The following is a 22157-nucleotide window of genomic DNA, read 5'->3' as shown; positions in this document are numbered from 1 at the left end:
AAGGTAGTCAAGGTAAACTGCAAGGCGTATTTAACAAGGTGACAGCAGTGGCGAATTGAAATAAATACAGGCGAATTCACTTATTTTTTATATATAGAGTTTGACATACGGACGTACGGGCGAATATTTTTTATATATGTAGTTTGACATTTGTGCGAGCTATTTCTATAATCAGCTGTGCTGCCGATGGCACCTTATTAAATGCACCTTGGTAAACTGTGTTTATTGTGGCTTAAAATACAAAAAACCCAATCGCAAAAACAACCTTCTATAAATTCGCCTTGCAGGTAGTCTTAATTATATTCTGTTTTTGTAAAAATATTTCCTAGCTGTCAAGCAGGTAAAAATCAGCTGACTGCTAATATCAAAACGGCGCTGTAAATAAATAAAGACGCGAAATTTACTTTCGCGAAGTACAGTAGCGCATTTTATTTATAAGTTTGTATATACATATGTATATCTTGGTCGTATGGAAAAACTAGGTAATTAATTATTTGAAGACATATTTCACTAATTATTTAATATGAATTTATATTATTATGGCCGGGTAATTTATAAACATACAGTCAAGGAAAAAAGTCTACATACACCCTATGATTTAGGGGTTTTAGAGACTCCGTGAGGGTGTTTTCCGGCTTATGCACGAATAAGAGCGGTTTTTAATGTTTCAAGGCTATTGATGTCATATTTTCGCAACAATTTTTACAAAACGTCCCATCTGTGCTCTATTGGGTTTAAATCTGGTGACTGGGGTGGTGAATATAGCTGTCTTGGGGCATAATAAAGAAGCCAGAATCGAACAACGTGCGCAGTATGCTTAGGTACGTTATCTTTCTGGAAAATCCATTGATTTCCCAGGCACTATCAACAAATGCCTTAATATTTTGTTCCAATATGTTTTAATATTGATAGCGGTCCATGTTACGCTCGAAAAAAAACCAAACGACCTACTCCAGATGACGCAATGACACCCCAAACCGTAATTTTGCCACCGCCATGTTTGACTGTAGGTATAATATTCTTTGGATCAAGTGCAGTGTTTGGTTTTCTCCAAACATTGAATCGGACATCACTTACGAACTTTAGCAAATATGAGCTTTAGCAAACTCAAGCCAAAGTTTACGATTCTTCGCTGAAATGAGTGGTTTTTTGCGTGCTGTTCTGTTTTAAATCCATTGTCATGTAAAATGTTTATAATTGTTCGTGGAGGAATAATGTTATTGGAAAATTTTTCGATCGGTTCCGCCAATTTTGGAGCGCTTATTTTCGGATCCTGGTTCACTACTTTCAAAATACTGGTAACATCACGTCTCGAAAGCTTCTTAGGTCTGCCAGGTCTTGTCATATTTTCGGTTATATTGGTGTTATTATAATTTTTTATGATCGTCTGTACAGTAGCCGACTTAATTTTGTTGTCTTAGAAATTTCTCCATAAGATTTATTTTCCTTTCTGAGATTTACGACCATATTCCGAACTGGAATATGAATCTCTTTTCAATTGGCCATTTTCAAGGATAAAAATTCAAAAAATCTTTAATTATCACTTTAACAACTGTAATGCTTGTAAATTTAAATAAATCAACAAAATTACTGTTATTTCCTTTTCTTTGTTTTTAATATTATATTTGATGTTAGAAGATACTACGTTGTATGTAGACATTTTCCCCCAATAATTTCTATGTTACATTGTTTTCATATTCTTTTTTACTTCAAATAGTCTTAATATTAAATACCTTAAACATTGCTATAACATATTTTTTAATTTTCGCCACCAACTCTCTAAAACTTCAAAATCGTAAGGAGTATTTATACTTTTTTCCTTGACTGTAGTTAATGCTTAATCAATGTTTAACCCTCTAATGCTCAAGCATACCTATATTTTGCGATGAGTGCTTAAGGCATGCTTAAGCATTAGAGGGTTATTATATTACATATTTTTTTCATACAAATTAAATAAATTTTATCTTTGATTAAGCCTAAAAACATATTTAAAATTTAATAAATTAACCAGCCTATGCATATGCAATAAACAAAACATAATTTTAAATAATGTTAATGATTTCTGATTCCATTGAATTAATTTTTGTACATTAAAACTGAAAATCGATATCAGTTACCTTGTATTTTCTAAAAATGGAGTTTCCAAGTTTTTCCAAAAGAGCTTTTTTTTATATTTTACGGAATTAAGTCAATTTTAGTAATCATTTGTGGCAAAACATATGACTCAGCAAGTAAATTTATCAGTTTTTTTCATTTTATTCCTATATACATACATATCAAAAATAAGCCGTGTTTTTTTTACGTGATATAATTATATATTATTCGATTTTCAGTTAGCTTTTAAAACTATTCAAAAATGAAGAATATTTAATACTGATAAACTTTTTTTTAGTTATTTCTTAACTAGGATGAGGAATGTGATATGCGCAGTGGTCCTATTTGAAAAAATTTTGTTCAGATGTACGTATGTCTGCTTTTACACAGGGCAAGTTTTCTTGCGCAAGTCTAGAGTTTATAGGATAGAGAGGCAAGAAGAAAGAAGAGGGGTACACACTTGCTTGTACTGGCAAGTCTCTTCAATTCTCTTTTGTTTTCTCATTTTCACTATGGCGTCTATTAGATTTTGACATGCAAAATTGAACACAGACTTGCTGTGTGTAAACAGTCGAGCAAGTTTAAAAGGAAATCGAAGAGACTTGCTTCAAGTAAACTTGCTTTGTGTAAAAGCAGACTATCTATTATTTTTCTTGATGAATTTTTAAAATTGCATTTAATTTTCATAGAATATTTTAAAAACAATAAAAATCAGATATAATTTATTTTTTTGAGGAATCATATAAAAATGTAATATCAAATTTCTTCTGAATCGGCATACACATTTAATTTATTTAAGTACCAAAATGTAAAAAAAAAACAAAGAAATTAGAAAAATCCTTCAACACAAAATATAAGCAAAATCACCTCTGTTTTTCGTAAAACTTCTCGCGTTGTATATTTTGTATTTGTGATGAAGCAATTTTACGTTTTCTCTACCTGTGCTTAGCAATAAAAATAGCTACTTGCAGACCTAGGGTAAGGTTGTCAGCTAGATAGAGAAAATACGTTTTTTGAATTTCATGTTTAAATCAATTTTTTGACATGGGCTCATGTTTTAATAAATAAAAGATAAATAAATTTAATTTTGTGATTAAGGAAATTGAATTTTCAGCGATATTCGATTACACATTATGTTTTAAATCGACAAGGGGAGGTTCAAACATTTTTTAGCATCCTCGAATAAGGGGTAGAGGTAAAATTGTTGTAAAATAGGATTTTTTTAGCTAAAGCCGTATTCAAAAACGGTATTATAGAAAATGCAATTTTTCGAATTATCAGAAAACCATTAAAAAACTAAATTGATTTTTGGTTTTCTATGCAAAAGGGGCGAAATATTATTTGTTTTTAAAATAAGATTAAAACGGGTTTCATTTTATGCCAAAATACCCTACAATAATTTGCAAAATATTGCGTTTCAGTTAAATTACTTAAGTACTTACTAATAAAAACAACCACTACTTTAAACACAAAACATATGTTTGACGTGGTTTACTCTACTATATATAAGTGTTTTGTAAGAATTAAAAATAAAACTAAATATACAAAAAAAAACATTTATTTATATACATATTATTATTTAGTGGTCACGTCTTTTTCTTGATATGTTGTTGTTGTATATTTAATATAGTGACCTTTTAAATAAAGTAGGTTTACTTAGCACAGACACTAACCAATTTAAATGGTGATGTGGCAGCGCTATAATTTGCGAAATTTTTTACTTCTGGCAATACCATAAGAAATGAAATTAACAGAGAGGGAGAGAGAGAATCAGGGAATTGTTCTCTTGATAATCAATATGAAGCTGGCAATACTTATAAAGTAGGATAAATGTGTGTTTCCTTTTCCTTTTAATTGTGATCCATTTAGGCGTATGATTAATATAAAATATTTATAAAATTAATGAAAGAATGTTTAAAATTATTACGTGATTATTGTATTGTTTTAAAAATATAAATGAATAATATTTTGTATTAAACAGTTTAATAATAACAAGTTAATTATATTTTTATATATTATTTTTTTGGTTTTGTTTACAAATAAAACGCTATTTTTGCCAAGTTAGCAAAATAAATGAATATGTGTGTATGTGTCAAGAGAAATGCATTTTTAAGAGTAAATCATTTAACTGTTTTTATATGCTCTTCTCTTATGTTATTTTCTTTTAGCTGTGCTTTTTTTATTAAACTTAAACTTAAAAAAGCATATTGTTTGGCCATTTTCTGCTCATTCGCGTAACGTCTGTTGTCTAAAGCGTATCGTTGATATAGTTAAATTTAAGTTGTTTTTTTATACTAGAAAAAAAAATAAATAAAATAAAAACATTTGTTAAAGAAATAAATACACAAACAAACGCGCGTGTTTTGTTTTAAGTTTTTTCTTTCTTTCATTCTTTCTTTTTTTGTAAATTTTTATATTGTTATTAAATTACAAGCAAACAAACTTATAAATAAATAACTAATAAAAGAAAAAAACCTTCTGTTAACCATTTGCTGTTATCGTTTTAAAACAAAACAGCAGAACAAAAATTTACTGACTTTAAGTAAAATATTCAGTTTGTTTTAATTTAAAATGAAAAAGTAAAAATACAAAAGTATAAATTGAAAATAAAAATAAAAGAGAAAATAAGCGTATTAGTTTACTTGCTCATTGTGGTTGGTGTTGTAGAAAAAGTTTCTCTTGTTTAATTTTTGTTTAAAAATAAAATACGTTGAATTTAAATTGTACTAAATATGTGTGAGAGTTTGAAAACGTTGGAGAACAAATTATTAAAAAGTTTGTGTTTCAGATTTGTTTTAGCGCGCTAGTGTGTGAAACGTAAAACGAAGTTTAAAAATTAAAAAAAAAATACCTACTTATAAGTATAAAAAAATGCTGACGTTTTATATTTTAAATTAACAAAAATGTATGGAAATCCATAGAAAGAAATATGTATAGCAAAAAAAAATAGTTATAAATAATGAAAGATAATTATTATGCATTAATATTTATACAAAAAAATAAAGAAAATTAAAAAAAAAATTAAATAAAAAATTCATAATACAAAGTGTCTTTAGATTTTTTAAAAAACGTTTACAAATAAAAACATGAAAACCTTTAACAAAGTAATACACCCAAATGTAAGTACCTATGTATGTAAAAGTAATTAAACTAAAATTTTGCTTTAAACACTTAAAATAAAACGAAATTGACAAAAATGTAAAATAAGTAGATAAAACGAAAAAAGATAGAAACAGCAACAATAACAACAAAACAAACCTTAAATAAAAACAAACAAAACACCTTGAAAGAAATGTCTATAAAAAAAGATCACCCATTAAATTGACTCATTCCCTCTACCACCCCCTTAAACACTTAACACTCTTGAACCTCTTACCGTTATTTACAAAATGAGCGTATTATAGAAAAAAACCTCCAATAATTTTGCTTTCATTTATTTTCTTTTTGTTAAAAGAGAAAAATAAAAACATGACTCTCCATTTTAAATACAGATGTAATAAAAGAGTGTAGTTGTACTCTGTACTCATTTAAGAAAGTACAAACGAGTACAAAATGTTTGAAAGCCAAAAAGTGCGTGATTTTATTTTGTTTTTATTAACGTGTACTTATTTATGCCACAAACGAAATCAAACAAAACAAAAAAAGCAATAAAAGCCAAATAGACAACAACAACAATAACGAAATCAAAAATAAAACAAAAACAAGTGCAAGGTGCATGTTAAAGTTACATATATGCATTGCATGCATGTTTGTGACAATTCGGCATTAATGTACGAGTACATCAAAACATACATACATATGTATATTTATATGTATGTAGGTGAGTGTGTTCAGTAATTTTCAGTCAAAAATGACACTCATGAGTGCATAAATATACATACAAACACACTCATAACTCTATGGCTTTTTTGCACTCGTGTTTGCTGTTAAATGATTTAAACTAATTTTGTATATGAAAATCAAATCGTTTAAATTAAACCTTTATTTTTAATTTAGCTTTTAAATTGTTTACTCACTGGCATTTTTGTAAAGCAAAATATTCATAAATTACATTTAAATTACCAAAACAAAAACAAAACTGTCAATCATTAATATATTCATATTCATATTTTGTTTGTACCTATTTATTTATTTTGCATTTGTTTTATTTATGATCATCATCTTTCTCCCTTATTACAACAACTAAGTGCACATGTACATGCATATTTACATAGTATATATGTAAATGTTTAAAATGTTGTTGTTGTTATTATTTTAAACATATTATATAGATACTATGTACAAGTAAATACCCTCTTTAGTATACAATTTCAATATTTTAATTTGTTTTATTATATCACAGTGGGGTGATAATAAAATTAAAATTGCCTATTGCAGTTAGGAGACTGAGTAACTATTGGGAGTGTGACTTAAAAATGTGGGATTTTTAAAAATTTTTAGCTTTTATTTTGAAACTTTTGTACAATAGAAATTTATTAAAAGTATTGGCAGTTGTTTGCTATTATAACCTTTTCAAATCTTTCTGGCAACATATGGATTCCAAGTCAAAAAAACTGCTCATCTTTTGAGGCCAAGAACGAATTAAACCAATTTCGGATATTCTGAGGTGAAGCGTATCCCAGAGAGAGCGTTCTGCATCGATCGAAGCAAATAGTAGTCGACGCACAGTTGCGCCATTTGATTTTTATCGTTGCAAAAATCATAACTTTTAAACCACATGAGATAATAAAAAAAATTAAAATGCATATGGTAAATAATTCATCAACCTATGAAATGAGTATTTGAAAAGCGTTCTACGGCTTTTAGGTACCTAATTATGGGTTAGTAAAGTTCAAATTTGAGAACAAATTCATGTTATGGGAAGTTAAATAAAATATTTTTGATTTTTTATGTTTCTTTTAAACTCTTTCAATTGAATTTTTACTTTAATCAAGGTTAGATTATTATAAAAAGTAAGCAAAAAATGTCAAGGGTTTTTGTGGTGTGAAGTGGTTAGTTTACTAATCACCGCATAGAGGGATTTTGGTGTGAAAAAGTCAATTTTTCAAACACTTAATTTCAAAAATCAAATGATGCAGTTTTGTAGAGAAATGTTTAAAGATGAAATGTACACTGATAGTTTTAACAAAAATTTTATTTTTTTTTTAAAAATTTAAGTAAAGTCCATGCAAGGGTGTTAACCAAAAATTTACTTATATTTTCACGCAATTCAGTGGTTTATTTATGTATAATTTTCCTAATAATACCATTTAACTTTAACATATTCGAAAAATATAGCATTTCACAAACCGTTAAGAAGATATGGCTATATTTATAAGCCTCTAAAAATTATTTTATTTTTGATTCTCCATGGAGAAAAAAATGTTGCCCCACATTCCCCCAAGCTGTTTTTTAATAAAATGAAAGGTGGGATTGTCTTGTTTCGATTAAAAGAAAAAATAATTTTCGGAAGTTTTTTTGTCGAATAGTAAACAAAATATCAAAAAATTCTTATCTATGTATGTTTTTCGTGGGCGGTGGTCGTGACCGATTTAATTGAAACTCGGCATGCGTTCCTTTTTTGTATCAATAAATGTATGTACCAAATTTCTAGACTTTTGCTTGGATATAAACAATTTTATGCGAAAAAATCAATTTGGATTGTATGGGCAGTGGGCGTGCTCGATTTTGATAAAATTTAAGTTTTTTCATAATTTAGTCCATATAATTCTCGGTGCCAAATTTCAATGCTCTACGACCACTGCTTATAATTTTTGCACAAAAATGTATTGCATTTGGATTGCATGGGCGGTATGCGGTGGGCATGGCCGATTTTAATAAAACTTAGCATACGTTCTTCTTTTGTTTCAGAAAATATATGTACCAAATTTCTAGACTTTTACTGGGATAGGAACAATTTTATGCGAAAAAATCTATTTGGATTGTATGGGCAGTGGGCGTTGGACGTGGTCGATTTTGATAAAATTTAATTTTTTTCTTAGTTTGGTCCGTATAATTATCGGTGCCAAATTTCAGCGCTCTACGACCACTCCTTATTATTTTTGCAAAAAAATGTATGAAGCCAACCTCTGTGCACCGTGGCGTATGATAAAAAATTTCGTTTCGTATAAGTTTTTAGAAATCGAATATTTTTGACTAAATTTTCTGACCAACAAATGAAAAAGCAAAGCAACACTGAATTCGATGATCAATAACACAGGTCAACAGAAAAAAAGGCTTCACTAACCACTATAAGTACAAAAATGGTAATATTTAATCGGCTCAGTAGTTTCGGAGTTATAATAACAAATTGAAGCAAAAAATATATTTTTCACGTGAAAATAGCAAATTTTTGTGTTTTAAAAAACTCATGAAAGGAAAAAACCAGGACAATTTCGATTTTTGACCTATATCTGGATTACTAAGTCATTAATATAGATAACACTGATATCTAATGATAGACATTTCAAAGACTTGTGCAACGACGTATATAAAACCATTGTAAGTTGGACCTACAATGGGTCAAAATCGGAAAAAATATTTTTAACCCGAATTTTTTTTCACCAAATTTTTTTTTCCCTAAATATTAAAAAAATTTAAAAACAAAAAATTAAAAATAAAACAATTCGAAAATTTTTTTTTCAACTTTGAAAAAATAATATATTTTGTTTACCTAAAAATATTTAAAATTTTTATTTGAAGTATAATTTGGTGAAGGGTATATAAGATTCGGCACAGCCGAATATAGCTCTCTTAATTGTTTTTATACCCTTCACCTTCGTGAGAAGGGTATATATAACTTTGTCATTCCATTTGTATATGATGGATCCTTATAGATAGCGGAGTCGATTAATCCATGTCTGTCTGTTGAAATCAATTTTCTGAAGACCCCAGATATCTTTGTGATCCAAATCTTCAATAATTCTGTCAGACATGCTTTCGAGAAGTTTCCTAGATTTTTTACCTATTTTTGACCTATATCTGGATTAATAAGTCAGTAATATAGTCAATATGGATATCTAATGATAGATATTTCAAAGACCTTTGCAACAACGATATAAGTCCATAGTAAGTTGGACCTACAATGGTTCAAAATCGGAAAAAATATTTTTAACCCGAATTTTTTTTTCACAAAAAAAATTTAAGAACTAAAATTTTTTTTTTAAATTTAAAAAAAAAAATTATTTAAAGAAAAAAAATTTTAAAATTTAAAAAAAAAATATTAAAATAATTCGAAAAAATTAAAAAATAAATTTTGTTTACCTAAAAATATTTAAAATTTGTATTTTGAAGTATAATTTGGTGAAGGGTATATAAGATTCGGCTCAGCCGAATATACTAGCTCTCTTGTTTTTTTTTAATTTTGTGTTAGTTCTTTTCCTTTAAGGGGTTTTCTTAAAAAAAAATCATTTCATAAAACTATTAAATTGTATTTGTTTGTTATCGAACATTTCCTTGGTAGCAAGACCATAGTGCATAAATTAAATTTTGTGTGCTTTTTGCTGTTATTTATTGTCATTTTGTTATGAGTCTTTCATTTCAGTTGTTGTCATATACATACATACTTTCCTATAATTTACATAGACTGTATAAGTCTATACATACATCTATGTAAATACTTATATACATTGTGCATACATATGTATTTATTCATGTATGTACTTAAATATGTAAAGGTATAAATTTGCTCCCGTGGCCTATTGTTATTATATATTGTACATAGGTAGTTTATTTTGTTGCTGTAGTTGTACCCAGTTGATTACTTTCGTGCTTGTTACAAAAAAAATTAAATAAAAAAAACAAAAATGTTGTCAACCGTTGACGTTTACTCGTTTATTTACTTGTACCAGTCCGTCTGTCTGAATGTAGTTTTTTGCCGCTTCTGCCTTTTAAGCAACTACAACAAAAACAATAATAACAGCAACAATATAAAATACAAAAAAAAAAAAAACATTGATTACTTGCTGCTCCACTTTTTTTTCTTTCGTTATTGTTGCATTTTATATACAGACGACGTGCATTCAGTCAAATATACAAACATTTCGATATAAATATTGGTTTATATGAATGTTTGATGAACGAGTATGTACTCTTACTCGTATCTACTTTTTTTATATACTAAAAAGAGTATTCTCTTTTGTTATTACTTTTTATGTATATATATACGTTTTTTTTTATTTTTACCTACAACAGTAGTTTGTTGTTATTGTTTTTGTTTATATATACAAGTGATAGCAGTAGTAGTAGTGTTAGTATGCAGTAGCCGTTTTTTTTTTGGTTTTGTTATTGTTTTTTATACAGTGGGTTGCATTTACAAAGTATTTCTTAAGAAATCTTCTTAATAAATAATTAAATTTTTTATTATTTTATAGAATTTATTTTTATTGCTATTTTTTGTCTATGCAATGTTTTGCTTTTGTTTTTATTGCGCCATGTTTTTTTTATTTTTTTTTGTAAGAAATAAAATTAACACTTTCGTTGGGTTTTTTAACCTTTTGTGATTTTTAATTAAATGCAAAATAGCTGGCTTATGTTATAAATAAATTTATATGATAATTTTTTTGTTGATGTTTTCTTTATAATAGAACTTTAAAACTTATAAAGCAAAAAATAAATAAATGGGGCATTTTTTAACGTTTTAAAGAACATTTAATAGTGGTAAATTTCTATAATAGCTATTTATACAAATTAATAAATTATACCTACTGTTGATTTCATTGTTAATTACACAGAAAAAAGAAATTCATAATTGGAATGAATTTTGTAATAAATATTATTAATCGAACTTGACTTTTTTTTCCCAAACTATTTTCATTCAGAATAAGAACATATTCGTAAATATTATAAAATTGTACATGACGGATATTTTTGCTTTTTTACCTAAATTGTACGCTATTTTATAATAAATTGCATTATAATTGTATAATCTGATGAATTATTTCAAACATTTTTGCATAATAGCCATATATTGGCCAATATACATATGTATTAAGACGAATTATAAACATCTGAAACTTAAAAAATATAATTAATCATAATAAAACATCAATAAACAAGTATTTCATCCTTTTAACAAAATTTAGTGAATTTCGCGCATATTTTCACATTTTGTAGCTGAAAATCATAAAAAAATAAAAAATTTTCAAAGGAAAATTTCTAACATTTTTGAACAACATAAAAATAAAAATGAAATTGAAATAATATTTTTCAAGCCTTCTAGATTTTTTTTGAAAACATAAAATATGAACAAAATCATACTATTTAAGAAATTATTTATAAATGTTATGAATTCAATTCAATGAAATCAAATCATAATATTTATGTTGAAACTTTTTTCTGTGTAAGAATAGTTTTGTTAAATTGAAATACACCCACTTCTTTTTACAAAGCATAAAGGTTATAGCCGAAATTTATTTGGCCTAATTTGTTAAAGTTTTAGAATCAAGTAGGAGTGCTAAATTAAGTTCAGATACCTATACGATTCGTAAATAAAGCAGCAAACAAGTGAAAAAGTAGCAAAATTTATAATTTGAAAGTACAATATTATCATTAACCATCAATTTAAAAGTGAAAATGAGAAACCTCCAACATACTATGGCCTTATATACGTCGTTGCAAAGGAATTATCTATCATTAGATATATTAATCACTTAGTAATCCAGATATAGATAAAAAATAGGTCAAAAATCGAGGTTGTCCCGGTTTTTTCCTTATAGCTCAGCCACTTGTGGGACGATGACGTCCGTCTGGATGTTGATGACTATATCGATGACTATATTGATGACTATATCGACTCCGCTATCTATAACGATCCAGAATAAATATACTTTGTGGGGTCGCAAAAAAATGTAGAAATTATAAGCTTATACTTGCTACTCATGGTGATGCGTATAAAAAAGTGCCACTGAAGCACATCGATTGCTCACCAAAGCTTATGGTGAATGTGTTCCATCTGTTTCAACGTGCGAGAGATGATTTGTTCGGTTCAGATGTGGTGATTTTGACAAAGCCAGCCACAAAAGTTTGAAGGCATTACTACATGAAAATTGTTGTCAACCTCAAGAAGAACTTTCAAAATCATTAAGACCTACTCCGGCAACAATTTTAAAACGTTTGAGAGCAGCAGTATTTATCCATACGAATTGAAGCCGAGAGACCTTCATTAGAGTGTTCCTTAGAATTAAATTTTTTGAAATGTTGAAACGGTACCCGCTGAAAACTTTCGTAATGTCCTAAAATACCACCAAAATTTTTTTAGCTTGTTCTAAGAAGGACAACTCGTGCCGACTTTCGATTTAGTTTTGAGGTGCATTTACAAGGGGAAGAAATTATTTTTTTTCAGTTTTTTTTAAAATTTTTGCCATTAAATAATTACTTTTGCAATTTAATTTAAAAGAATCGAAATGTGTATGTCGTTCTAATAAGATATAAAACACAAAAATTGGTTAAAAAATGTTATTAAAAAATCGCCAGGCCATTAACGTGTCTCAGGCCACTAGAGCAAGAAATGTAGGAACAAAATTAACATATTTTGAGAAATATTAAAACAAAAATTTATTCTCACTTAAAATATATCCATATTTACTTAAAATATGAGTTTTTATCTTCATAGGATACCGTTAACCTATTCGCAGGTATAACCAAAAAAAATATATTTTTTAACGGCAGTTTCAAAACTCCAATTTAAATTTTTTAAAAATTTTGTTAAACAAATTTCAGAATTTTTTGATCATCACATGGAAATTTATTTACAACATAATAGGGAATAAAAATGTGAAAAAAGTATGTCAATACCTCGTATAGTTTTTCCGTACCTGTGATATAAATTTTGCGATTTTCGAGAAAAACAAATTTTTTGACCATATTAATTTTAAGTAAAATATCTGTTCAGAATATTATAGTCCAGGTAATTCTAAAGATAGTCTGAAAGTTTGCCTAAAATCGGAAAACGTTAACCCTTAAATCGTAAAGGTCAAAGGTAAATTTTTTAAATATTTGGAATTTCTAATGGAAAGATAGCGAAATATTACATATTTTTTGGGCCGATTTTGATGAAACTTAAGAAAAATATAAAATGAAGTCTAGTATTTACAATAACAGCACAAAAATGAAAATTAACCCTTAAGAGCACTTGGGGTTAAAATTACTGTGTTTTTCGTGATTTTAAAAGTTCAGGGTCATTTGGACCCCAAGGGCTATTAAGGGTTAATTTCCATTTTTGTGCTGTTATAGTTAATACTAGACTTGATTTTATATTTTTCTTAAGTTTCATCAAAATCGGCCAAAAAATATATAATATTTCGATATCTTTCCTTTAGAAATTGCAAATATTGAAAAATTTGACTTTTGACGAGCATTGGCCGAATAACGCCCAGAATATGAGGCCAGACATGAAACCGTAATATTCCATCATGACAACGCTCGGCCACATGTTGTAATACCTGTTAAAAAGTATTTGGAATGAAGTGGTTGGAAAGTTTTGCTTCACCCGCTTTATAGTAAAGACCGTGCCCCGTCCTACTACTATTTGTTTCGATCGATGTAGAACGCTCTCTCTGAGATATGCTTCAGTTTGGAACAGAATATCCGAAATTGGCTTGATTCGCTCTTGGCCTCAAAAGATGAGCAGTTCTTTTGGCTCGGAATCCATATGTTGGAAGAAAAATGGGAAAAGTTAATAGCTACTTCAATAAATTTATATTGTACAAATGTTGCAAAATAGAAGCTAAAAATCTGAAATTTGTATGTTCTTACTTCACTGAGAACAACCTATTATGATATAATGATTCATCATAAGCATGATTTGCCATAAAAATATATTTATTTACTACAATCATGTATATGATTGCTAAAATCATGTGAATGGTAACTGAAAGATGAAACAGATTCGTTGTGATATGTTTCCAAATGAATGATTCGATTAAATCTATAGATTTTTATGTTTCTAGCTATAGGAAGTCAGTTGACAATGAAGAATTTTGATTGAATTTTACCGAATTTTGTTCAGATCATCTAAATTTTTTCAGCCACAGCAGCAAAATTCGGTCATTAAGGCTAAATTATTTGACTAGCAATACAATCAGCCAGACGGACTGTCGGATGTACATCTTTTAATCCATTAAGATGGGTGTTAGACTAACATACCTATGCGTTTTAAAATGCAAACATTAGTAATTTAATATCAAACTTAACAAGACACAACTATGTCCACTCCCCACCACATAATACAAGGTGGCGCAAAAGTAAACTTCCGATGTTTTTTGGCAGTAATTAAAAAAAAAAATTAAAAACTTTGATTCTTCTTGTGGATTATTTTTATTTGGTCTTTTAATTTTTTTTACATCAAGTCGAGAATATGATGTCATGTAAATGGCCGCCGCCACAGTTGATTGTCATTTGAGCCCTTTTTATGCCATTTTCCATCACTTTGGCCAAAACTTCCGGCGATAGGTCCTCACATTCTTGACGGATATTGACTTTAAGAGCTGCAAGAGTCTGAGGCTTGTTGACATAAACCCGCGACTTCAAAAAGCCCCACACAAAGAAGTCTGGAGCGGTCAAATCAGGCGATATTGCTGGCCAGTGCAAATCGCCAAAACGGGAGATTAGGCGCCCGGGAAATGCATCCTTCAGCATATCGGTTGTGGCACGTTCAGTGTGTGCCGTTGCACCGTCCTTTTGGAACCACATGTTTTCCAATCCCAATTCATCAAGTTGCGGTAAAAAGAACTCTTTGATCATTGCTATGTAGCGCTCACCATTCACAGTAACCGTTTGGCCCGCGACGTCTTCGAAGAAAAAAGGTCCGATGACTCCTCCAACAGTACACCATACAGTGACTTTGAGCGGGTGTAATGGCTCTTCGTGGGTTACACGCGGATTTTCAGTGCCTCAGAAGCGTAAATTTTGCTTATTTACGTACCCGCTAAGATGGAAATGGGACTCATCACTCATGATTATTTTTGATGAAAAACCTACCGATTATTGGTCAAATAAATAGTCAGCAATATTCCGCGTTCTGGAGCAGAGTAGCGTAACATTGTTTATTAACGTGTATTTCGCATGTGTTTACTACACAAATGTCAAAACAGAACTGACATTAGAGGCCAATCGGAAAATTTATAGCATTTTCTGATAGGAGGATTACTTTTGCGCCACCTTGTATATGCCAACATAAACATGTTAAACCATTTTATGATCACAATTTTACAACTAACACTAACCTAGCTCAAAATTCCTAAACAACTATTAGATTAGATTTAACAAAGCATTAAATAGCCTGATCAGTTGTATAGTTATTTTGACCTAGGTTAGTGTTAGTTGTAAAATAGTGATCATAAAATGGAAGCGATTTATAATAAAACTAAATAAAGAAAATCATTTATTTATTTATTGGATTATACAAGTAATTGTCAGTATTGATAAGAAATTTGTTTATATTTCACCTGACAATAACAATGTTTACTTTAATCAAATACTACTAAATACTATTTTGATATTTAAACTGTTTACTTAACAATAAAAAAAATAATAACAAATTTCAAGGGCTTAAAGACTGATAAACAAAATTGTAGCCACAATTAATAACAAAAAATTATTAACTGATAAAATGACAAAAACAACTTGGGTAATACAAGTGCATGGTGTTGCGACAATTATATTACAAAGTTCTATCTACAGCTGTATTGAGAATTTTCTAACAGAAAAACTAAACAAATAATTGAGTGTTTCGTAAATTTAAGTTTTTTTTTTTAAGTTCTAAGAATAATTGTTTTAGTATGAAGGTGTTGAGCACATTGGGTGTGTTCGCAAATAAATACTGATTTAAAAAAGCTATACTTTTGTATGATAAACACAAACTTCCATATGCATCAAGAATTTTTAAATTTATCAAAGGTTTTTAAAACAAAATTTCCATTCAAAATTTGTTTTATAAACCTTTGATCCCATGCAAACTCCTAGAGCTTGGCCACCAGATCGTTTGCCCCTTACCAATCTATTAGTGCAGTAACATGAGAAAAGCACACTGTGCAGCAGTGCAGTTAAGCAAGTAGTCAATGTATCCCTTATAGACAGTAATTGTCTCTAATGTCTGATCACTTGGCTGACTCCAATTTACATATTTTGGGTCATTTGATACGTATGTGCTCTTTGTAGTGCAGATGAAAGTTAATTGTTTACTTTATTCATTCCTGGTAATCTATTACTTGAGTGTCTCTAAGTAATCTAGAATGTAATCACTTTAATCATTTCTGTTGCACTTTTTTGTGAGTAATTCGTACAAATTTGTATTATACAAATTGTGTTGATATAATTCTCATACGGTTTATTTTCTTTTAGCTTAAAGACTTCCCAAGTAAACTAGCGTGAAATCAATTGTCACTTTAGTGTCTCAAAGTAATCTAGATTGTAGTCACTTTAAACGTTTATTTTGTACTGCACAAAGTGGTTATTTTACCCACCAGGAGTAATCTATCAGGGAGTTGTTGTAGGAAAGTCTTTTTACAATCAATCGGTTATTGGACTGTCTATGAAATGTCTTTTTAACTAAATATTAGATGTCAATTAGCACCCCTACATGTTAAAGTAACTAGTTGTGTTTTGGGTGTGTGACTTAAAACTCCGGGATTTTTTTTAAATTTTTTGCTTTTATTTTGAAACTATGACCATAGAGAAAACACATAGAGCGGAAACTCTCCTGTCAAAGACCTAACTCAGTGGTGAGAATGTATTAGTAAAAAAATCTATGTGAAAACAAAAACAACACTCGTATGTGTAACTTTTTTGAGTCATTTTTTTGTTTGAGTTTTTTTCGAGTTTCCGCTCTACGTTCTCTATGACTATGACAATGAACTGCTCATCTTTTGAGGCCAAGAACCAATCAATATAATTTCGGATACTCTGTTCTGAAGTCAACCATATCCCAGAGAGAGCATCCTGTAACGATTGAAACAAATAGTAGTCGAACGGCGCACGGACTGGACTATAAAGCGTGTGAGACAAAACTTCCCAACCACTTCTTTCTAAATATTTTTTAACAGTTATTGCAAAATGTGGCCGAACGTTGACATGGTTTTATTTCTGGGCGTTTTCGGCCAATGCTCGCTTCATACGAATCAGTTGCATTTGGTACAGGTTGTCTGTGATGGTCTGGTCAGATTTCAGCAGCTCATAATAGATAGGACTCTTTTGGTCAGACCAAATAGACAGCATTATCTTAGCGCACGCGCGGAGCCATGTCAACCATTTGGGGGGGAAATTGAAATTTGTTCTACATTTTTCTTTTTATTCCTTTTTTATATGAAAACTATTCGCTTTTAGGGGGGGAATTTCCTATTTCACCCCTTCTGGATCCGCGCCTTTCTTAACGCCATGGATATTTGGCTTTGGTGTAGATTCGGCTGGATGGCCGGGCTTCACATACGATATCTTAAGCTTCGTGTTATTGTAATGTATCCATTTTTCATCGCAAGTAATGATTCAGTTTAAAAATGATTTTATTTTATAGCGCTCAAGCATCATTTCGGACATTCAAGGTCTCTCGGCTGGTACCCAATTTCCCTGCTTTTGGATGAATCCTTCTGCTCGGAAACGTTTTGAATTTCCTGCTTGAGTAGTTCCCAATGATTTTGCAAGCTCCTGTTGAGTTTTACAGCAATCATCATGGAGTAATGCCTTCAATTCTTGGTCTTTAAACTTTTTTGGCTGGCTTCGGGGATCTTTGTCTTCCTTGTCAAAATCACTACTTTTGAACCGCACAAATCATCTCTCGATTGCTCACAAAAGTCAAATTTTTCAATATTTGGAATTTCTAATGGAAAGATAGCGAAATATGATATATTTTTTGTCCGTTTTTGATGAAACTTAATAAAAATATAAAATAAAGTCTAGTATTCTAGTATATACAATAACAGCATACAAATGGAGATTAACCCTTAATATCACTTGGGGTCCAAATGGCCCTGAACTTTTAAAATCACGAAAAACACAGTAATGTTGACCCAAAGTGCTCTTAAAGGTTAATATCCATTTTTGTGCTGTTATTGTAAATACTAGACTTCATTTTATATTTTTCTTAAATTTCATCAAAATCGGCCAAAAAATGTATAATATTTCGCTATCTTTCCATTAGAAATTGCAAATATTGAAAAAATTGACCTTTGACCTTCACGATTTAAGGGTTAACGTTTTCCGATTTTAGGAAAACTTTGAGACTAAACTTTCAGATTTAAAATTACCTGGACTATAATATTCTGAATAGATTTTACTTAAAACTAATAACAGTAAGGAAATTGGACTCATTCGCCAAAATATGTCCAAAAAATTAGTATTTCTCGAAAATAGCAAAATTTATATCACAGGTACGGAAAAACTATAGGAGGTATTGACATAATTTTTTCACATTTTTATTCCCTATTATGTTGTAAATAAATCTCCATGTGCTGATCAAAAAAATTCTGAAATTTGTTTAACAAGATTTTTAAAAATTTGAAATTGGAGTTTTAAATTAATTAATTGGAGTTTTAAGTTAAAAAAATATTTTTGTTGGTTATACCTGCGAATAGGTTAATTGTATCCTATGAAGATAAAAACTCATATACAAGTAAATATGGATATATTTTAAGTAAGAATAAACTTTTGTTTTAAAATTTCTCAAAATATTTTAATTTTGTTCCATTTCTTGTTCTACACCATTTCCAATTGTAGTTCAGAAGTTTCTAATTGTATTTCAGAAAATTCCAATTCAATTTCAGAAATTTCCATTTATATTTCAGAAATTTCCATTTATATTTCAGAATATTCCAATTATATTTCAGAACTTTCTAATTGTATTTCAGAATTTTCTAATTGTATTTCAGAATTTTCCAATTGTATTTCAGAAATTTCCATTTGTATTTCAGAATTTTTAATTTATATTTAAAATGTTTCTAATTGTATTTCAGAATTTTCCAATTGTATTTCAGAATTTTCTATTTGTATTTCAGAAATATCCATTGGTATTGCTATTAGAATTTTCTGAAATACAAATGGATATTTCTGAAATACAATTGGAAAATTCTGAAATACAATTGGAAACTTTTTAAGTATAAAATAAAAATTCTGAAATACAAATGGAAATTTCTGAAATACAATTGGAAAATTCTGAAATACAATTGGAAATTTCTGAAATACAATTAGAAAATTCTGAAATATAAATGGAAATTTCTGAAATATAATTAGAAAATTCTGAAATATAATTAGAAATTTCTGAAATATAATTGGAAATTTCTGAAATATAAATGGAAATTTCTGAAATATAAATGGAAATTTCTGAAATTCAATTGGAATTTTCTGAAATATAATTAGAAATTTCTGAAATTCAATTGGAAATTTCTGAAATACAATTAGAAACTTCTGAAATACAATTGGAAATGGTGTAGTGGCCTGAGACACGTTAATGGCCTGGCGAGTTTTTAATAACTTTAAAATTTTTTAACCATTTTTTATATTTTATATCTTATTAGAACGACAATTACGTACACATTTCGATTCTTTTAAATTAAATTGCAAAAGTAATTATTTAATGGTACAAATTTAAAAAAAAAACTGAAAAAAATAAATTTTTTCCCCTTGTAAATGCACCACAAAACTAAATCGAAAGTCGACACGGGTTGCCCTTCTTAGAACAAGCTACATTTTTTTAGGTGGTATTTTAGGTCATTACGAAAGTTTTAAGCGGGTACCGTTTCAACATTTCAAAAAATTTAATTCTAAGGGACAAAAACGGCTTTCAAAAGTTACGCCATCTATTATATGTCATACACCCAATAGCTGATCAGGTAACCAGTTAGGTAGCTAGTAAGGTAACAAACTCTATATAGCCGGAATGTGAAACCAATGCGTTGGCTACTTTAGGCCAGTAATATTAAATATTCAATCTCACTAAGAATTTGTCTAATCTCTGGCCGCAAACTCCTTAACCTTGGCCATTAGAACTTTTGCCCCTAACCAATATATTAGTGCAATAACATGACAAAAGCACACTGTGCAAATGAACAGTTACCGCTACAAACAAATGAAATACATACATACACACTCACACATACTTAAGCACATACAAATACATCCATATATACAAAGTTTGGTGGGGTCTTTGTTTTTTTTGATCCACTTTTAGTTGTATATTTGAAGTATTTTGTTAGGCTTCTCTTAGTTATTTTGTTGTTTATTATTTTACACTTTTTTTGTCTACTTCTTTCGAGTCAATGTACATATATAGTTACCTATACATTTATCTAGATACATTCATACATACATACATACATACATACATACATACATACATACATACATACATACATACATACATACATACATACATACATACATACATACATACATACATACATACATACATACATACATACATACATATGGATGTATCTATGTATGTTTGTCTATAAACGTCTGTTATCATGTATGTAGGTAAGTGTAAGTATGTGCTGTTTGTCTATAAGCGTGTGCTTATGTTTATTATATTTACTAGTTGTATCTATACATACATCCATACTTCCATATTAGGGGTATCCCAAAAAAATAGTGGTCAATTGTTAATTTCAGCATTTCCTATAATGTTTCCGTTGCAGAGCTGAATTAAAGGACCATACATTATATTTATCAAGTTTCAAAGGATCATTATGCATAATGATGGCAATTTCTAACCGAATCCAAAATAGCTATATTTTCCCGTTTTAGTTAAAGATCAAAAAATTACTATACATAAGTGTGTTGTTTTTATTTTCATATCGGGGGACTATATTCAGAACACTCTATCTTGAAAAACACAACTTTTTTTTTTTGCACTTTAATAAAAATTAATTATTTTGATTTCATTATGCCTAATTTAATATTAGTGGTTATTTTGTCGAAGGTTTTATGCTAATAATTACATAAGATAAAAAAATAAACAATATTAAACAAAAAGTTATAGTTATATCGTAAAAATAATTGTATTTCGATGGTCTTACGCTCTTCAAATCTTGCAAATTTTTCAACTTATTAGGCTGAATTGATAGTGGTCCGAATATAGAGGTTTTGGTTCAATCTTAAATTAGACACAGTAGGATCGTTCTTTACTCGTCCTGGTCTAATGGAAGAAAAAACATAAGTTTGTCATCATTGTTATTATTAAAGAAATCATAATTTAAATATTCTGCATCAAAAGCTTTTTTACGATCTCATTGTTAATTTGAATCGATAGGCAATTACATATATAGATTGATTTTACAAATTAATCTCTATCTTCTCTACACGCAGAGAAAAAATATAATTGGGCATGGTTACTGTAACCATTTATATAGTGTTACAAGTTTTTTAACTATATTATAGTCACAGTAACCATTTACATGATTGTTGTAACCATAATATGGTTAACTTACGATTCACATGATTGTCTCAACCATATATATGGTTACAGTAAACAAATATATGTTTGTGGCAACCATATTTATGATGAATAATTTTATCATAATATGTTGTTCTCAGATTATGATAAGCCTTAAGCCGAGAGCACCATAATATGATAAGTCCTTCATCATATAAATGGTTGTCACAAACATATATATGTTTACTGTAACCATATATATGGTTGAGACAATCATGTGAATCGTAAGTTAACCATATTATGGTTACCACAATCATGTAAATGGTTACTGTGACTATAATATAGTTAAAAAACTTGTAACAATATTGAAATGGTTACAGTAACCATGCCCAACTATATTTTTTCTCTGCGTGTAGGAACTTCTGTTCAACAATTTTATTGTTATCCACAGCAAAATTGGATAGAGCTTTAAATAAATAATGATTGCGGTTTTGGTAGCCACAACCACTTTAAAAGTTGACACTTTTTTATGCAAATTCCAACTTTAAAGATAAAATATGTTTATGGCAATTCAATTCAGAATCGGCTTTCGTTATTTTGATAAATGATTGAAGAATGTAAAATTCGTATTCAGCATGCAAAAATTAGTAATTACAAGAAAAAATTATTCTAAAAAAAATTAATTATTTGTTTTTGCATTCAGAAAAAATTAATTGTATAA

The 22157-nt window shown here is 28.9% G+C and overlaps 1 protein-coding gene across 1 annotated transcript in view; it reads left to right on the top strand.

Moving 5' to 3' along the window:
- The first annotated feature begins 4359 nt into the window (after positions 1-4359).
- LOC135950054 (uncharacterized) overlaps positions 4360-22157 on the top strand; it is a 59628-nt gene continuing 41830 nt past the window's right edge. Inside the window, exon 1 of the mRNA XM_065499548.1 lies at positions 4360-5213. The gene's annotated coding sequence lies outside the window, so the exon portion shown is untranslated. The remainder of the gene's footprint in view (positions 5214-22157) is intronic.

Source organism: Calliphora vicina, chromosome 2 (genome assembly GCF_958450345.1).
Source record: "Calliphora vicina chromosome 2, idCalVici1.1, whole genome shotgun sequence".
Taxonomy (NCBI): Eukaryota; Metazoa; Arthropoda; class Insecta; order Diptera; family Calliphoridae; genus Calliphora; species Calliphora vicina.
The sequence above is the reverse complement of the archived record's forward strand: the minus strand, read 5'-3'. Positions and strand labels throughout refer to the sequence as shown.